The sequence below is a fragment of the Scyliorhinus torazame genome, chromosome 11 (genome assembly GCF_047496885.1).
Source record: "Scyliorhinus torazame isolate Kashiwa2021f chromosome 11, sScyTor2.1, whole genome shotgun sequence".
NCBI classification, from domain to species: domain Eukaryota; kingdom Metazoa; phylum Chordata; class Chondrichthyes; order Carcharhiniformes; family Scyliorhinidae; genus Scyliorhinus; species Scyliorhinus torazame.
Genome location: NC_092717.1, coordinates 79,805,386 through 79,825,102, shown reverse-complemented (window position 1 = coordinate 79,825,102; position 19,717 = coordinate 79,805,386). Strand labels below are relative to the sequence as shown.

The 19,717-nt window shown below is 48.0% G+C and overlaps 1 protein-coding gene across 2 annotated transcripts in view; it reads right to left on the bottom strand.

Annotated features, from left to right (window-relative positions):
• Nucleotides 1–19,717, bottom strand: part of csmd3b (CUB and Sushi multiple domains 3b) — a 2,718,576-nt gene that overhangs the window by 1,151,041 nt on the left and 1,547,818 nt on the right. The window lies entirely within an intron of this gene.

Here is a 19,717-nt window from a genome sequence, read left to right as displayed (position 1 = left end):
AAAGGGCAAGTTGAAAAATTATGTGCTGGATTGTATTAATGTAAGCCACACAGAAAATTATTTTATATGGACTATACAACAAGTAGTATTGGCCCAACCCCAACTGATTATCACTAAAATTAAATGTATTCACCCCCAAAATTTCAAGGTCAGAAGTGCACTCCTGACTTAAGTAATCACCTGGTCTGAGATGCAGCAATTTCTGACAAGGTCTAAGACATATGAATCGCTGTCCACCATATGGCCCATGACATTGGAGATGGAGGGCGAGATGAGAGAGATTTCCGTGACTGGGAATTTTTTGACTCCAATTTACTTTCCCCTCAGGTGGACTATCACATGACACTATCTTGATGAAGAACAGGGAAGTAACTTGTGGTGTTCTGGTCAATATTTATTTCTGTCAACATCTCAAAAAAGAATATGGTCATTATCACATTGTTTGATGTGTCAACTTGCTGGCACAGGTTGGCAACTACATTTCCTACTTTGCACTAGTAACTGCACTTCAAAAGTCTTTCATTGCGTTTAAAGACCTTTGGCATGTCCCAAAGTCATGAAAAGAGCTATATATTATATAAAAAGAAATGTATTTAGCTATTTAATTTCTTTACTCAGTGATCTGATAATACTGATCAAATAACAACATCAATTTGCATTTGTGCAGGAACTTTAATGTAGTAAAATGTTCTAAAATGATTCACAGAACGGTGTGTCAAACAAAACAAGAACTCACACCAGGGGCGCGATGTCCGCCGACTGGCGGCAAAAATGGCGCAAATCAGTCCGGCATCGTGCCGCCCCAAAGGTGCGGAGGTCTCCGCATCTTGAGCGGCCGAGCCCTTGCCTTCAGGGGCTAGGCCCGCACCGGACTGATTTCTGCCCCGCCAGCTGGCGGGAAAGGCCTTTGGTGCCCCGCCAGCTGGCGGGAAACTGACATTGCCGGGCGGCGCATGCGCGGGAGCGTCAGCGGCCGCTCACGGCACCCCGCCCATGCGCAGTGGAGGGGGTCTCTTCTGCCTCCGCCATGGTGGAGACCATGGCGAAGGCGGAAGGAAAAGAGTGCCCCCATGGCACAGGCCCGCCCGCGGATCGGTGGGCCCCGATCGCGGGCCAGGCCACCGTGGGGGCACCCCCCCCGGGGCCAGATCGCCCCGCGCCCCCCCAGGATCCCGGAGCCCGCCCACGCCGCCGTGTCCCACCGTCCCAAAGGTGGTTCAATCCACGCCGGCTGGTGTGGGTTGACAGCGGCGGGACTTCGGCCCATCGCGGGCTGGAGAATCGCAGGGGGGGCCCGCCAACCGGCGCGGCGCGATTCCCGCCCCTGCCGAATATCCGGTGCCGGAGAATTCGGCAACCGGCGGGGGCGGGATTCACGCCAGCCCCCGGCGATTCTCCGACCGGACGGGGGGGTCGGAGAATCCCGCCCCAGAATTGGAAACTCAAAGCTTGGTCAAAGAGTTAGGCTTGCAGGAATGGTAGAATAGCAGTGCAGTGGTTTCGGGATAAATTCCCGAGTTTTGTGCTGAGGTAGCTGAAGACATAGGGCTGAATTCGGCATTAGTATATCCGCAATGGGCAGCAGACATTCCAGCCTCAGGCAGAAAACTGGCGTTGATCCTATTCCGATGTTCCAGTCCCCACTGGTGTCTGGTTCGAGGTTCACACCCCGCTCCAGCGGGAGGATGCAAATAGGTTATTATGATGCATTTGCACCCTATTAACAGGCCGGGCACCATATTCTCCAGGCCTGTGAGATTCTCCAGTTCTCTGGGCTGGGAATCATGAGGGCGAGAATTGGTGCAGGTCTTGACAAATGTTGCCCTGACACAGTGAACCTCATGGTGAGCCAAAAGGGTAACTCATTAAGGGAGTTGCCCCCAAATTCCATCTGAGGGACACCCCCGCCACCCCCGGACAATACAAGACCTGCTCGCCCCACTCCCACCAGAACTCCCCTAGCACCTCCCCCCACCCCCAACCTTCATGCTTGAGTGGCTTTGAAGTAGTCATCTGTGAAACTAACCATTATGTTCATAAACATTTAGCTATGATTGACAGCTCCTGGCCCAAAACAAAGACAATTCAGTGCTGCCTGTTAGTTTTACTATGTATAACCGATGTTATACACCAGATACATCGATGACATTTTTCTCCTTTGGACCCACGGCGAAGAATCACTGAAACGACTACACGATGACATTAATAAGTTCCATCCAACCATCAGACTCACCATGGACTACTCTCCAAAATCAGTTGCATTCTTGGACACACTCGTCTCAATCAAGGACAGTCACCTCAGCACTTCGCTTTACCGCAAACCCACGGATAACCTCATGATGCTCCACTTCTCCAGCTTCCACCCTAAACACATTAAAGAAGCCATCCCCGATGGACAAGCGCTCCGTATACACAGGATCTGCTCAGACGAGGAGGAGCGTAACAGACATCTACAGACGTTGAAAGATGCCCTCGTACGAACGGGATATGGCACTCGACTCATCGATCGACAGTTCCAACGTGCCACAGCGAAAAACCGGACCGACCTCCTCAGAAGACAAACATGGGACACAACCGACAGAATACCCTTCGTCATCCAGTACTTCCCCAGAGCGGAGAAACTACGTCATCTTCTTCACAGCCTTCAACACATCATTGATGACGATGAACATCTTGCCAAGGTCATCCCCACACCCCCACTACTTGCCTTCAAACAACCGCGCAACCTCAAACGAACCATTGTTTGCAGCAAACTACCCAGTCTTCAGAACAGTGACCACGACACCACACAACCCTGTCATGGCAATCTCTGCAAGATGTGCCAGATCATCGACATGGATACCACTATTACACGTGAGAACACCACCCACCAGGTACGCGGTACATACTCGTGCGACTCGGCCAACGTTGTCTACCTCATACGCTGCAGGAAAGGATGTCCCGAAGCGTGGTACATTGGCGAGACCATGCAGACGCTGCGACAACGAATGAACGGACATCGCGCAACAATCACCAGGCAGGAATGTTCCCTTCCAGTCGGGGAACACTTCAGCAGTCAAGGGCATTCAGCCTCTGATCTCCGGGTAAGCGTTCTCCAAGGCGGTCTTCAGGACCCGCGACAACGCAGAATCGCCGAGCAGAAACTTTGAGCCAAGTTCCGCACACATGAGTGCGGCCTCAACCGGGACCTGGGATTCATGTCGCATTACATTCATCCCCCACCATCTGGCCTGCGAAATCCTACCAACTGTCCTGGCTTGGTACAATTCACACCTCTTTAACCTGGGATTACCCCATCTCTGGATCTGTAAAGATTTAATCACCTGCTAATGCTCGCATTCCTAGCATTGTTTGGCATCTTTGAATTTGTCTATATATGTGTTTCTGGAACAGACCTCTTCATTCACCTGAGGAAGGAGCAGCGCTCCGAAAGCTAGTGACATCGAAACAAACCTGTTGGACTTTAACCTGGTGTTGTAAGACTTCGTACTGTTAGTTTTACAGCTGACTACTTCAAAGTCACTCAACTGTGAAAGGAGATGAAGGGGCGGCACGTGGCGCAGTGGTTAGCATTGTAGCCTACGGCGCTGAGGACCCGCGTTCGAATCCCGGCCCTGGGTCACTATCCGTGTGGAGTTTGCACATTCTCCCTGTGTCTGCATGGGTTTCACCCCCACAACCCAAAGATGTGCAGGCTAGGTGGATTGGCCATGCTAAATTGCCCTTAACTGGAAAATAAAATAATTGGGTACTCTAAATTTATATTTTTAAAAAAGTGTGAAGGGTGATGAATGAAACAATGCAGATAGCTGGGTGTGTGTGGAAGCTGTAAATCACAGACTAGTGGAAGTAATTTCACAGTGAACTGAATGAAAAGCTTGCAGGTCAAAGATCTGTCCCAACTGTCTCATTTTCTATTTCCAGGAATTGACAAGTGCTGTTTCCTCTGCCTGACCCAGCATATGTATTGCACAGGTATTTTATAACCGTTAAAACCTTAAAATGCCTGTACCTACACCTGTAAATAACCCCAGCACAAAATGAGGCGTGTTACAGTTTCAGGAAAATGTACACCTTGCTATCACTCAGGAGACACCAATGACTACCTGCTGACTGCAGAGCCCAAATTCAATGAGAGCTACACAAAGAACATGTACATTTAATAATCCAGGTTCGCTGGAAGGAGTCAGATGGTCTGCTAAGACAAAAGGCTCTACAACCTTTCTTTCAATTTATAATTGCTGGGTCATGTAGCAACCTTCAAAACACAGCCTTCAATTTAGAAATGATGGATACACATACTAAGTTGAAGTCCAGGTGGAAAGGTGGGGGTCATGTGACATAGGCTTCTGGCTTATTGAACAATTTGATATTGTCTTGTTGAGCTGGACAGCTCAGTCTGTGCTTCACCAGTTGACTAGTAGTCTCACAGACTAGGAGCTCTGTCCAAATGGAACAACTGGCCCCAGATGCACCTGCTTCTGCTGGAAATTCTGTACCATCACCTGCAAGATCGATTCATCTTTGTGTGTCTCTCTCATCCTTAGAAGTCAGCATCACCAGTAAAGTGAATTATACAGCATTGAGTTTTAGCCTGTTGCATGTACAAACTCCACACAGTCACCCGAGGTTGGAATCGAACTCGGGTCCCTGGCGCTGTGAGGCTGCAGTGCTAACCACTGTGCCACCATGACATAATTTAGCACAGCTGGCATGTTGACAGCATATTTCAGGGACCTGGATTGATCTTGGACAATTTGCAAATTATTTATTCTCTTAAACATCATGATTATGTGTTACCTGCTTCACAATGTCCACTGATGATTGAAAAATGCTCAGCATGATTCGCGACTCCTCAGATACCAAAACAGTCCCTGTCCAAATGCAGGAAAATATCCAAGCTTAGGCTGGCAAGTGGCAAGAAACAAGTGCCAGGGAATGACCATCTCCAATGAGAGAGAATCTAACCATCGCTCCTTGACATTCAATGACGTTACCATCACTGAATCTTCCACTATCAATAGCCTGGGGGTTACCTTGACCAGAAATTCAACTGGGCAAGCCTTATAATTACTATGGCGACAAGAGCAGATCAGAGGCAAGGAATCCTGCAGCAGGTAACTCACCTCCTGGCTCCCCAAACCCTGTCCATCATCTACAAAGCACAAGTCAGGAGTATTATGAAATAATCTCCACTTGCCTGGATGAGTGCAGCTCACACAACACACAAGAAGCTTGACACCATCCAGGACAAAGTAGCCCACTTGATTGGCTCCCCATCCACAAACATTCACTCACCCCCACCAACACACAGTAGCAGCTGTGGTAAACACCACTGGTAACACATTATGCGTATTACTGTACTGCCACTGTATTACAGGTACCACAGTAATCCCAGCCTGCTGGCTCCTCCCAGCAGGCGCCGTATAAAAGTGTATGCTCTCCTGCGCTGCTCCCATTCTGGTTCCAGCTGCAGGAGGCTCAACATCTTGTGCAATAAAGCCTCAATTGTTTCACCATTCTCGTCTCGTGGTCATTGATGGTGCATCAGTTTATTGCACAAGATTTTACGAGATGAACGTCTTAATCAAGCCTGATCGCCTGGAGCTGAATCCTCACGCAGCCGAAGCCACTGCCACCTTCGAGCACTGGCTAGCCTGCTTCGAAGGATACCTCAGAGCAGCCACTGAAGAACTCTCGGACCCGCAGAAGCTCCAGAACCTCTACTCACGGGTGAGTCCACACGTTTTCCCCCTCATCCGGGATGCGCCCACCTACACAGAAGCAATGGCACTACTAAAGGGACAGTACATCAAGTTGGTGAATCAAGTGCACGCCAGGCACCTCCTGGCCACAGGCGGCAACCCCCGGGACAGTCTCAGGACGATTTTTTGCAGGCTCTACGGATACTCGGTAGGAACTGTAACTGCCAGGCAGTTTTGGCAGTCCAACACACCGATCTATTAATCAGAGACGCTTGTGTCATGGGCATTAAGTCGACTTACATTTACCAGTGGCTATTGGAAGGGGGTACGCTCGACCTTGCAGAGACTGTGCAGCTTGCTAACTGCCGAGAAGTGGCCTCCCGTAATCTGGAGGCCTACAGCTCTGACCGCGCGGCACCCTTGTGGGCATCGTGGACCCCACCAGCGGCCGACTCGATTGCACCGCAAGCCTGCACCGCGCGGCAGTCGACCAACTCTGGAGGGCCAAAATGTTACTTTTGTGGCCAGAGCAAACATCCCAGGCAGCGCTTCCTGGCACAGAGCGCGACCTGCAACGGGTGTGTGAAGAAGGGCCACTTTGTTTCCGTTTGCCAGGCCCGGTCGGTCGTCGCTGTTTCCAGGCCCAGCATCGCTACACCCCCCATGTGTGATCCAGGCGCGCCGCCATCTTCGCCATCAAAAGCCACGTGCGGCCTGTGGGCAGCGCCATCTTTGATGTCGCCCAGCATGTGCGCCCCGTGGGCATCACCATCTTGGACCGTGCCTCAGGACCCCTGCTCGCCTGGCCGTTCGCAGCCCGCCTATATCTCCACCACCGCTGGTCAGCCCGGGTCCTCTCAAGATCTTCTGCAGCTCGCTTCCATCACTCTTGATCAGTATTGGCCCCGCGACCGCTACGACGATGGTAAAGATCAACGGGCACGAGACGACCTGCCTCTTTGACTCCGAGAGAACAGAGAGTTTCATCCACCCTGCTACGGTAAGGCGTTGCTCCCTCCCGGTCCACCCGGTACACCCCGTCACCCAGAAAATCTCCCTGGCCTCCGGATCCCATTCCGTGCAAATCCGGGGGTACTGCATCGCGACCCTCACCATTCAGGGCGTAGAGTAGAGTGACTTCAGGCTCTACGTCCTCCCCCATCTCTGCGCTGCCCTGTTACTAGGTCTCGATTTTCAATGTCACCTCCAAAGCCTTACTCTGAAATTCGACGGACCACTGCCCCCCCCCTCACCGTTTGTGGCCTCACGACCCTTCAGGTCGAGCCGCCGTCACTGTTCGCAAACCTCATCCCGGACTGTAAGCCTGTCGCCACGAGGATCAGATGGTAGAGTGCACAGGACAGGACCTTCATCAAGTCAGAAGTGATTCAAAATGTGAGTTCATCACCACCTTCTCAAGGGCAATAAATGCTTCCTTAGCTAGTGATGCTTGTCAGTTCATGGAGATCCCAGAGAAGAAAGACACACAAGGGGCAAATGGAATTAGCCTAAGGAGCACGTGGAGCAAATTCATTGCTGGTTCAAGAGACAGTCAAACTATGCCCATACGAGAGGCTTTCTCTTGACTTTTGTATCTCGCCACAAATGTTCTTTTCCCTCTCAATTTAAATGCCTTTATATGCACCCTCTTCGTGATCAAATCTCACGAAGCTCCCATTAATGTTTTCTAATAAAAACACCTTAAATCCCTGTCCAAAGACAGTTTGGGCAAGATTTCATCTCAATTAATATCCATTCAAATTGGACAGACTTAAAATTGGGCCCAATGTCTTCACAGTTTTATTGACACTGTCATCTTATTTTTCAACGCATCTCTTGCGCGGAATTTTCTGTCATTTGCACGAGGTGCTGGCTAAGGCGAGAATGGCGGATGTAGCTCGCAGGCAATCCAACCAGCTTTTCTCACTACATTTTGCAGCACGCTGTGCAGAAGAAATCTCCCAGCATGGCCCTTGCCATCACGTTGGCGGGGTGAGACCTAATAGAGCTGGCAATGCCAGCTTTACAGAGATTGCGGAGACCTATCTGCGATAAAACAATCCCCACCAAAGATAAGGGCAACCCCCAGCCCCACAGCACGCACAAGGGCAACACACAAGGGCAACCCCCTCCCTAAGTATGGCACCCCTAGCAGGTTCTCTCTGTCTGGTTCATTTTTTGCAAAAGTAGTTGTAACTCTTGCTGATGTGATGTCACACTGGTCACGGGGGAGTTCAAAATGTGGGGTGTGGGGCCGATATAGCATGGAAACCCTTTCATTACATTATCATTTTTTGAAGGAGGTTCCTGACCTTTCTGGGTGGGAATCTTGTTATGCCCCCAGTGGGCCGCAGGGAGAATCGGGAAAAAATATTTTGTCAGTGAGATTCTCATTTTCCGAGTGTCGCGAGATTTTGCGCTCGTCAGCACAAAATCACACCTGCATTCCCATTTACCATCATCCTATGCCATGTTGCCTGTGAGTGAGAAATTACCTCTTTACCCCAATCTGCTCCGCAGCATTACCTGAATGGCAGATATTCATAGAAATGATTGGTTCCTGTATGTCAATACGGGTTGCTTAGGATGGTGAAGGTCTTTGTATCATAGCAGCTAAGTGGACCTGTCGCAGATATATTGTCTCTTGTGCTTCTACACAGGCGATCTGGTCCTACTCATTTTACTGCCAAAAAGGCAGCAGCATCAAAGTGCATTTAGACCATAAGACCGAGGAGCAGAATGAGGCCACTTGGCCCATCGAGTCTGCTCCGCCATTCAATCATGACTGATATTTTCTTATCTCCATTCTCCTGCCTTTCTCCATAACTCCTGATCCCCTTATTGATCAAGAACCTATCTATCTTTTCTTAAAGACATTTGACAAAGTGATTTGGCCTCCACAGCCTTCTGCGGCAAAGAGTTCCACAGATTCACCACCCTCTGGCTCAAGAAATTCCTCCTCATCTCTGTTTTAAAGGATCGTCCCTTTAGTCTGAGAGGGTGTCCTCTGGATCTAGTTTCTCCTACAAGTGGAAACATCCTCTCCACATCCACTCTATCCAGGCCTCGCAGTATCCTGCAAGTTTCAATAAGATCCCCCCTCATCCTTTTAAACTCCAACGAGTACAGACCCAGAGTCCTCACCCGTTCATCATATGACAAGTTCTTCATTCCAGGGATCATTCTTGTGAACCTCTTCTCGGCCCTTTCCAAGGTCAGCACATCATTCCTTAGATATGGTGTCCAAAGCTGCTCACAATACTCCAAATGGGGTCTGACCAGAGCCTTATACAGCCTCAGAGGTACCTCCCTGGTCTTGTATTCTAGCCCTCTTGACATGAATGCTAACATTGCATTTGCCTTCTCAACTGCCGACTGAACCTGCACATTAACCTTAAGAGAATCGTGAACAAGGACTCCCAAGCCCTTGGACTTTTGCCTGTTATATTAGTGTTAGTCACTCCTAATCATAGCCCTGTTGCAGCTCCAGCGCTATGAAAATGACCTACAATGTCCTGCGTAGATTGTTAGTACAAACTGTGATGTACAGCTGAGACAATCCTCCCAAGCAGTTAGAGCTGATCACCTTCCCTTCCAATTAGCAGTTTCCTCCTTCTCAGGTGCCACCGGCAGCTGCACGAGGTCACTTATGCTCTGAGGCACCAGTCCACTCTCCTCTGCCTCACTTCCTAGTCTTACAACACCAGGTTTAAGTCCAACAGGTTTGTTTCGAATCACTTGCTTTCAAGTGCAGCTCCTTCCTTAGGTGAATGCGCTCCGAAAGCTAGTGATTCGAAACAAACCTGTTGGACTTTAACTTGGTGTTGTAAGACGTCTTACTGTGCTCACCCCAGCCAAAGCTGGCATCTCCACATCATCACTTTCTAATGGCCTTTAGATGGATACTTGTCCATACTTGGTAGGATTAAAGTGAGTGACTATGAATATTGCAAAGTGCTAGCATCATTAGGTGCTAATTATTCCTGTTGCTGAAATAGCCTGGAGGAACAAAAGAGAAAGGAGGAGGGGGGAGTTGAAATGTTTTCTTAAGGAGGAGAGTTCATGTCACTTTCAAGAGATAGAATGATGTGACAGTTTCATGATAGGCTGTGCTGACAGTTAATGCAGCAAATAAGAGGAAGCCCTCCAATGTCCCCATCTGACATTCGCTCGGGTTTCTCGCCACCAGATTTTCAAGACTTTTTCTTCACAGAGTCACATGCTTTCCATTAAAAATAATTAATAAGTAAAAACTATCTTTTGTTCTTACGATTGAAATCTTACCAAACACCTGTTCATGCTTCCGAATGAAAGCAGCTTCCACACCTGTCCAAAGACATTTGAGAAAATTTCAACTGATTAATACCCTTTCAAATTAGACAAAAATAAAATTGGGCCCAATGTCTTCATGATTTTACTGGCACCACAATGTTATTGCCAACCCATGTTAGGTTGTTAGGTTTGATGGCAGGGGACAGCAATAAGCATTTATGCTCCATGTGATAAGACTCTTTGAAGGTTGAATGCATGCAAGGATATGTGAAGGGGCACTTCCAGGGAAGGACAAGAGCAGCATATACTTGGGAACCCCCTGGAGGTTCCCCTCCAAGTCACTCACCGCCCTGACTTGGAAATATATTGCCTTTTCTTCACTACCACTGGGACAAAATCCTGGAACACCCTCCCTAACAGCACAGTGGATGTACCTACACCTGAAGGACTGCAGCGGTTCAACAAGGCAACTTATCACCATTGTTTGAAGGGCAACTAGGGATGGGCAATAAATGTTGGCCTAACCAGCAACTGCCACATCCCATAAATGAATGTTTAAACATGTAAAGGGTATGGGATTACCTCATGGGCATTGATGGAAAGTAATTTGAATGCAGATATGAAAAGGTTAAAATTCTTAGTTCAGTGCATTGTTGAAATATACAACTAACTCCTTCCTTACTTAACCTGACAAGGTCATTAAACATCAGACAGCATTGATTGACTATTTGTGGAATGATTGAATTGGTACAGATTTCCTGGTCACCTTAAGCATGTCTCCAAGGTTCCACCATCTATTTGTTTCAAATAGGATTCTCTCCTTGGCCTAACCTCATGCAACAGGATTTTAACATCCAAGTCCATATAATGGGGGCCTCTAAGTATGCTAGCAGAATCCTCTGGATTTGAACAATGCTAAATAGGCCTGTTACAGCTGAAACAATGTCAGTGATGACTGACTTCTCAAGTCTATCAGGTCTTGAACTTTTGCAATAGCAGAGTATTTCCCATCTCCCAGTGAGTAAACCTTCAATCCTAGATAATGCCAAGGCCAAGGGTTCAACATAATCATTCAAATGAGTCTGAAATTATGGTAGGATCAGTGAGTGGATACATCATTCCTGATCTCTCATGCTCTCAGTAAGGAGCATCACCCATCCTGAGGTTCTGCCACCTCGACCAATTCTCCAGGTCATCAAATTTAACCCTCAGGCACTTGTTCCTGTTCTCCACCCTCTGCAGCTCGCCATTGAGTGACGCTAATGGTAACTGCATCGTGACAGTGTCTCCTCCACCCCCTTCAGCATCTCTCCAAGCTCTTGCACTATATTACCCCCTTTACCGGGGGTAATGCGTCCTCCATCGACTTTTTGAGAATCTCCATCATCTCGCTCCCTTGCCTTTCAAAATGCTTGCTGAATTGCCTTTCAAATTCATCAGCTTATCCACCGTAATATCCACTGCTCGGCAACTGCCCGGTCCAAGATCGCAAGAAACTGCAGAGTGAGGTGAACTCAGCCCAATGCATCACACAAGCTTACCACCCCTACATTGATTCTGTATTCACCTCCCGCTGCCTCAGGAAGGCAGACAGCATTATCAGAGACCCCTCCCACCCAGGCATTGCCTTAGACCATAAGACCATAAGACATAGGAGCGGAAGTAAGGCCATTCAGCCCATCGAGTCCACTCCACCATTCAATCGTGGCTGATTTCAACTCCATTTACCCGCTCTCTCTCCATAGCCCTTAATTCCTCGAGAAAGCAAGAATTTATCAACTTCTGTCTTAAAGACACTCAACATCCCGGCCCCCACCGCCCTCTGTGGCAATGAATTCCACAGACCCACCACTCTCTGGCTGAAGAAATTTCTCCTCATCTCTGTTCTAAAGTGACTCCCTTTTATTCTAAGGCTGTGCCCCCTGGTCCTAGTCTCCCCTGCTAATGGAAACAACTTCCCTACATCCACCCTATCTAAGCCATTCATTATCTTGTAAGTTTCTATTAGATCTCCCCTCAACCTCCTAAACTCCAATGAATATAATCCCAGGATCCTCAGACGTTCATCGTATGTTAGGCCTACCATTCCTGGGATCATCCGTGTGAATCTCCGCTGGACCCGCTCCAGTGCCAGTATGTCCTTCCTGAGGTGTGGGGCCCAAAATTGCTCACAGTATTCTAAATGGGGCCTAACTAATGCTTTATAAAGCTTCAGAAGTACATCCCTGCTTTTATATTCCAAGCCTCTTGAGATGAATGACAACATTGCATTTGCTTTCTTAATTACGGACTCAACCTGCAAGTTTACCTTTAGAGAATCCTGGACTAGGACTCCCAAGTCCCTTTGCACTTCAGCATTATGAATTTTGTCACCGTTTAGAAAATAGTCCATGCCTCTATTGTTTTTTCCAAAGTGCAAGACCTCGCACTTGCCCACGTTGAATTTCATCAGCCATTTCTTGGACCACTCTCCTAAACTGTCTAAATCTTTCTGCAGCCTCCCCACCTCCTCCATACTACCTGCCCCTCCACCTATCTTTGTATCATCGGCAAACTTAGCCAGAATACCCCCAGTCCCGTCATCTAGATCGTTAATATATAAAGAGAACAGCTGTGGCCCCAACACTGAACCCTGCGGGACACCACTCGTCACCGGTTGCCATTCCGAAAAAGAACCTTTTATCCCAACTCTCTGCCTTCTGCCTGACAGCCAATCGTCAATCCATGTTAGTACCTTGCCTCGAATACCATGGGCCCTTATTTTACTCAGCAGTCTCCCGTGAGGCACCTTATCAAAGGCCTTTTGGAAGTCAAGATAGATAACATCCATTGGCTCTCCTTGGTCTAACCTATTTGTTATCTCTTCAAAGAACTCTAACACGTTTGTCAGGCACGACCTCCCCTTACTAAATCCATGCTGACTAGTCCAAATCCGACCCTGCTCTTCCAAGAATTTAGAAATCTCATCCTTAACAATGGATTCTAGAATCTTGCCAACAACCGAGGTTAGGCTAATTGGCCTATAATTTTCCATCTTTTTCCTTGTTCCCTTCTTGAACAGGGGGGTTACAACAGCGATTTTCCAATCCTCTGGGACTTTCCCTGACTCCAGTGACTTTTGAAAGATCATAACTAACGCCTCCACTATTTCGTCAGCTATCTCCTTTAGCCTTCTTCCAGACCCTTCCATCAGGCAGAAGGTACAGAAGTCTGAATACCCGCACACCCAGGAACAGCTTCTTCCCCACAGCTACAAGGCTCCTCAATAACTCCCCCTTGGACTGATCTGTTCCCTGTAATAACACTATTCACAACACCCTATGCTGCTCCTGCTCATGTATTTGCTTTGTTTGGCCTCTTGTTCCGGACTGTAACCAATCACTGTTTGTCAATGTACCATTTGTCAATGTTCTCTGTTGATTATTCTTTTGTCTACTATGTAAGTACTGTGTACGTTCCCTTGGCCGCAGAAAAATACTTTTCACTGTACTTTGGTACATGTGACAATAAATCAAAGCAAATCAATAGGTGCGGCCCCAGCCGATGAACCTGTCTCTGCCATCTTCGATCCCACCGGACTCCACAACTTGCTCAGCTCCTCAGGAGCGCTACCATTCACACCTTTTTTCCCAATATTCTTTCTTGCATTTTTTGACATCCTCTTGTTAAAAGTTTTCAACTGGGAAGAATCTGTCCATCAATTACACTGAAAATGGCCAAAAATCAAAGACTCTAGCAGGAGCAACCTTCTGTGTGACCTTCTTCTCCATGTCGCCACCGGAGGTCATAATAACTCAATTTTAACATCATAATGATTCAACTGTATTTGAAATTTAGCTTTGTTGATCCAAAATTCAAAGATTCACAAAGCCCAATGCAAATCTATAAGCATAATCAATAAGTCAAAATTGACATACAATATATCCCAAGGGAGCGACTAGGGGCTTTTCACAGTAACTTCATTGCAGTATGTAAGCCTACTTGTGACAAAAAAGATTATTATTATATGTGGAAACGTACCTCAATTTTGTCTGGCAATAGATTTGGAAATTCCGCACACTGATTGATCAGCCTGCTTCCACCAATGGAGACAATAATCACATACTCTGCCACTTGATCTCTCAAATTGAACATGTCTTTTCCAATATTCAATTAAAACATTTGAACTCACTGCTGCAATTCTTCTTTTCCGTATACTCTTGTTCCGCCTAGAGTCCGAAACACTCGTCACTTCAAGGTAATAGTAATTACATTTGAAATGGGATCAAAAGGAATTCATGTACAATGGAACAATGGGCGGGATTCTCTGAAATGGAGGCAGAGTGTTCGCGCCGTCGTGAACGCCGTCGAGGTTCATGTCGGCGCGAAACGGTCCCTATCCCGACCGATTCAGGGCCTGATAATGGGCTAGGAGCGGCGGCGCGTCATTTACGCGCGCCAGGCCTTGGCGCCACGTAAATGCGGCACCGCATACATGACGCGGCCGGCGCCGCATAACGGGTGTCACCCGCGCATGCGTGGTTGCCGTCCTCTCCGAGTCCGCTCCGCAAGAAGATGTCTGACGGATTTTGCGGGGCTGCGGAAGAAAGGGGGTCCTCCTTCAGAGAGGCCGGCCCAACGATCGGTGGGCACCGATCGTGGGCCAGACCCCATTTGAGGCCCCCCCCCCGGTGCAGGATCCCCCCTCACCCCCCCCCCCCTCCCGCAGGCCCCCCCCCCTCCCCAGCGTTCCCGCGCTGTTCCCGCTGGCAGCGACCAGGTTTGGACGGCGCCGGGGAGAACCCGCCATTTTGGGCAGGCCGCTCGGCCCATCCGGGCCGGAGATTCACGGGGGTACCGGTGAATCGCCATTTTGGCTGTCTCGGGCGATTCACTGTTCCGCGCCGCGCAAAACGCGATTGTGCTGATCTGGCCACTTCCGTGAATCGCGGGAGGGTGTCAGACCGGCGTCGCGAGAAAATTTGGCGACCCAGGCGATTCTCCAAACCGGCGCAGGAGCGGAGAATCGCGCCCAATGTGTTTCTTTTCCACTTACTGACACTATTTTAAATGGAACCTGAACCCAAACTGTACCGAGTTTGGCAAAACATGAATATTTAGTAATTACCCTGAAATTGTTTAATTTAGATATTGTACATTCAATCATGGCTTTTGTTCCGAACAAATACTGGTTATACTTGCTTAGATAGACAACTGTGATGGCTGAACTTTATTCACTGATGATGGGTTTCAACTAATTAACTGAACTGTGTAGGTGCTCATTCCCAAAAAATGCTGCAATGCTGATCAATCTGCTTGCTGGAGTGATATACAGCTTTGCACAGTGTCTGGAGTCTTTTTCCATCTGTCTTCTTTTTAATGGCATAATAAACCATGTGCTGATTAAATCACTTACTGTCTGCGTTATCCTAGTCCCTGGGGAAACATTAGATGGCAGTACAAATGTATAACCTTTTAATTAGTTTACCAGCCAGTACTTTGAAATTCCGTGGAGGTTTCCCATTAAGAGACCAATGAATGTGTACAATGGTGCAGAGGGCCAAGATTTTCCTTGTAAGCTTTAGGACTCCGCCATCAGGCTCAAATGGGAGTCAGAAGTTCAGATTGGGTAGGGAATCATTATTCAGCTGTGCTTTTCCCTGAATTTGCCAATTAATGGTCAGAGGACAGGTGCTTCATCCAATTGAGAACAACACAAGGGCCTCGAAGCTGGATGCCCAATAGGAGGCCTGCCAGCTTGGAAGCAGCAACAGGGATACCCTGGCAGATAAGTGAAAGGAGATGCCCTCTCTCCAAACTTTATTGAATTTGAAATGTAAAAAAAAGCCTTTTCAGCCAGCCAACTATTATAGATGGTGTGGAGAAATCCCCTCCACAGGGCAGCCTGAAGCTGCAACTAGCAGGCAGGGAGGGTCTCTAATCAATCTGGAGTGCTGACCCCCCAGCCCCGAGTTTGCATCCAGGATGCCACCTTCATGTTGTTGCACTGCCTATCTAGCCTCCAATAATAAACATTATTAGGCCTTTAAGTGCCTCAATTGCTTGTGGACAAAATGGGCCAGGGGTCAGATGAAGCCAAGAAACTGGCATGCCAGTCAATGCTGCAAAACAGTGTGCCCACCCTGCTTCTGTGTCTCCCTTTGGAGTTACAATATGAGTCTGAGAGAACCGCTTGAGGTTTCAGGGGCTAGATATTTAACCTTTTTTTTGAAGGAGTAAATCGGCATCAGCTGGATTATCAGTTCCACGTCTCTGCAAATTTGATGAAGAAACTCCAAGTTAATTTTGAATGTGTCTCCTCTAGATTTACAGTCACATATCAAGTCAAGCAATCTGGTTACATTCATGTAATATAGATCATAGAACTTAAACACCTTCATTTTATTAACAATGTATTTATGGAGGGGTAGGGGGCATGAATTAAATTTTGGCTGTGACACAAATCAAGCAGTTTCAAACATAAATCTGGCAAAGCCCCATCTTGAAGTGGAGTCTTGCTTGACAGGAACCCAGATCAACATGGAGATAAGCTCCTTCCATTAGTGACCTTCTGGGGATATCACAGCAAGGTCTGGAACATTGGGATCAACTGGGTGACCTTTGAGCCAAATTTTCCATTAGATGCTCCCATCAACCAAGTAGATTTAAATTAAATTAAATCCTGGGACTCATTACAGTTGTAACATGCTATTTTCATTCAATGATGAGGAAATTATGGGCCTGTGATTTATATGTTTTCTTTAATAGAATTCAAGTTGGCACATGTCACAAAAAATGCAATTTGAAGTAATAGTGCCTGACTCTTAATGGGCTGAATTCCAAACGTTGCTTTGATTTTTATCATGCCATCAGCACATTTCCTTGGTCTCCCTTCTGGTTTTTCATGCGTAGTTACCCATGAAGTAAACGTGGAAGCATGCGGCAAAGCTTAGTGGATCAAAAGCCTTAGCAGTGTTTGAAAATTAATAACAATTCAGACTTCAAGATTCAACAAAGAACCTGTTAAAGAACAATAGCCTCAATGTTTGATTTCGGCGGGAGAACAGCTGGTGAGTCAGTTTCAGCGGGAGCATTTCGGAAGTGGCTGCTGGGAGGTAAGTCAACCTTTAAAAGCACTTGTCTTTGCAGGGGCAGGCCAGTCGATTTCAGCGGGAGAATAGCTGGTGAGTCAGTTTCAGCGGGAGCATTGCGGAAGTGGCTGCTGGGAGGTAAGTCAACCTTTAAAAGCACTTGTCTTTGCAGGGGCAGGCCAGTCGATTTCGGCGGGAGAACAGCTGGTGAGTCAGTTTCAGCGGGAGCATTGCGGAAGTGGCTGCTGGGAGGCAAGTCAACCTTTAAAAGCACTTGTCTTTGCAGGGGCAGGCCAGTCGATTTCGGCGGGAGAACAGCTGGTGAGTCAGTTTCAGCGGGAGCATTGCGGAAGTGGCTGCTGGGAGGTAAGTCAACCTTTAAAAGCACTTGTCTTTGCAGGGGCAGGCCAGTCGATTTCGGCGGGAGAACAGCTGGTGAGTCAGTTTCAGCGGGAGCATTGCGGAAGTGGCTGCTGGGAGGTAAGTCAACCTTTAAAAGCACTTGTCTTTGCAGGGGAAGGCCAGTCGATTTCGGCGGGAGTGGAGCTGGCTGGTTAGTCAATTTCAGCAGGAGCTGAGAATTTTTCTTTTTTTTTAAATTAGTGTTTTAGGCGGGAACAGGAAGTCGACCCGCGGACGTCTGGGAAGACCCTCACCAATAAATTCTGGTGGAGAGGAAACCCGAGACACTACACGTGTAGTGTCTCCCACCCGCCCTCCTCCTCTAACCTAATAATAAAACCCATTGGTCTGAGGTAAGTACCATATTTTATTATATTATTATTATTTTTTATAAATTTAATTTAGTTGTTAGCCAGATCTTGGTAGAAAGTTAGAGGAATGGCAGGGAAGGGAGTGCAATGTTCCTCCTGCAGGATGTTTGAGGTGAGGGATGCAGTTAGTGTCCCTGCTGATTTTACCTGCAGGAAGTGCTGCCATCTCCAGCTCCTCCAAGACCGAGTTAGGGAACTGGAGCTGGAGTTGGAAGAACTTCGGATCATTCGGGAGGCAGAAGGGGTCATAGGTAGCAGCTTCAGGGAATTAGTTACACCAAAGATTGGAGATAGGTGGGTAACTGTAAGAGGGACTGGGAAACAGCAGTCAGTGCAGGGATCCCCTGCGGTCGTTCCCCTGAGAAACAAGTATACCGCTTTGGATACTTGTGGGGGGAACGACTTACCAGGGGTAAGCCATGGGGTACGGGCCTCTGGCACGGAGTCTGTCCCTGTTGCTCAGAAGGGAAGGGGGGAGAGGAGCAGAGCATTAGTAATTGGGGACTCTATAGTCAGGGGCACAGATAGGAGATTTTGTGGGAGCGTGAGAGACTCACGTTTGGTATGTTGCCTCCCAGGTGCAAGGGTACGTGATGTCTCGGATCGTGTTTTCCGGGTCCTTAGGGGGGAGGGGGAGCAGCCCCAAGTCGTGGTCCACATTGGCACTAACGACATAGGTAGGAAAGGGGACAAGGATGTCAGGCAGGCTTTCAGGGAGCTAGGATGGAAGCTCAGAACTAGAACAGAGTTGTTATCTCTGGGTTGTTGCCCGTGCCACGTGATAGTGAGATGAGGAATAGGGAGAGAGAGCATTTAAACACGTGGCTACAGGGATGGTGCAGGCGGGAGGGATTCAGATTTCTGGATAACTGGGGCTCTTTCTGGGGAAGGTGGGACCTCTACAGACAGGATGGTCTACATCTGAACCTGAGGGGCACAAATATCCTGGGGGGGGGAGATTTGTTAGTGCTCTTTAGGGGGGGTTTAAACTAATGCAGCAGGGGCATGGGAACCTGGATTGTAGTTTTAGGGTAAGGGAGAATGAGAGTATAGAGGTCAGGAGCACAGATTTGACGTCGCAGGAGGGGGCCAGTGTTCAGGTAGGTGGTTTGAAGTGTGTCTACTTCAATGCCAGGAGTATACGAAACAAGGTAGGGGAACTGGCAGCATGGGTTGGTACCTGGGACTTCGATGTTGTGGCCATTTCGGAGACATGGATAGAGCAGGGACAGGAATGGATGTTGCAGGTTCCGGGGTTTAGGTGTTTTAGTAATCTCAGAGAAGGAGGCAAAAGAGGGGGAGGTGTGGCGCTGCTAGTCAAGAGCAGTATTACGGTGGCGGAGAGGATGCTAGATGGGGACTCTTCTTCCGAGGTAGTATGGGCTTAAGTTAGAAACAGGAAAGGAGAGGTCACCCTGTTGGGAGTTTTTTATAGGCCTCCTAATAGTTCTAGGGATGTAGAGGAAAGGATGGCGAAGATGATTCTGGATAAGAGCGAAAGTAACAGGGTAGTTATTATGGGAGACTTTAACTTTCCAAATATTGACTGGAAAAGATATAGTTCGAGTACAATAGATGGGTCCTTTTTTGTACAGTGTGTGCAGGAGGATTTCCTGAAACAATATGTTGACAGGCCAACAAGAGGCCACGTTGGATTTGGTTTTGGGTAATGAACCAGGCCAGGTGTTGGATTTGGAGGTAGGAGAGCACTTTGGGGACAGTGACCACAATTCGGTGACGTTTATGTTAATGATGGAAAGGGATAAGTATACATCGCAGGGCAAGAGTTATAGCTGGGGGAAGGGCAATTATGATGCCATTAGACGTGACTTGGGGGGGGGATAAGGTGGAGAAGTAGGCTGCAAGTGTTGGGCACACTGGATAAGTGGGGCTTGTT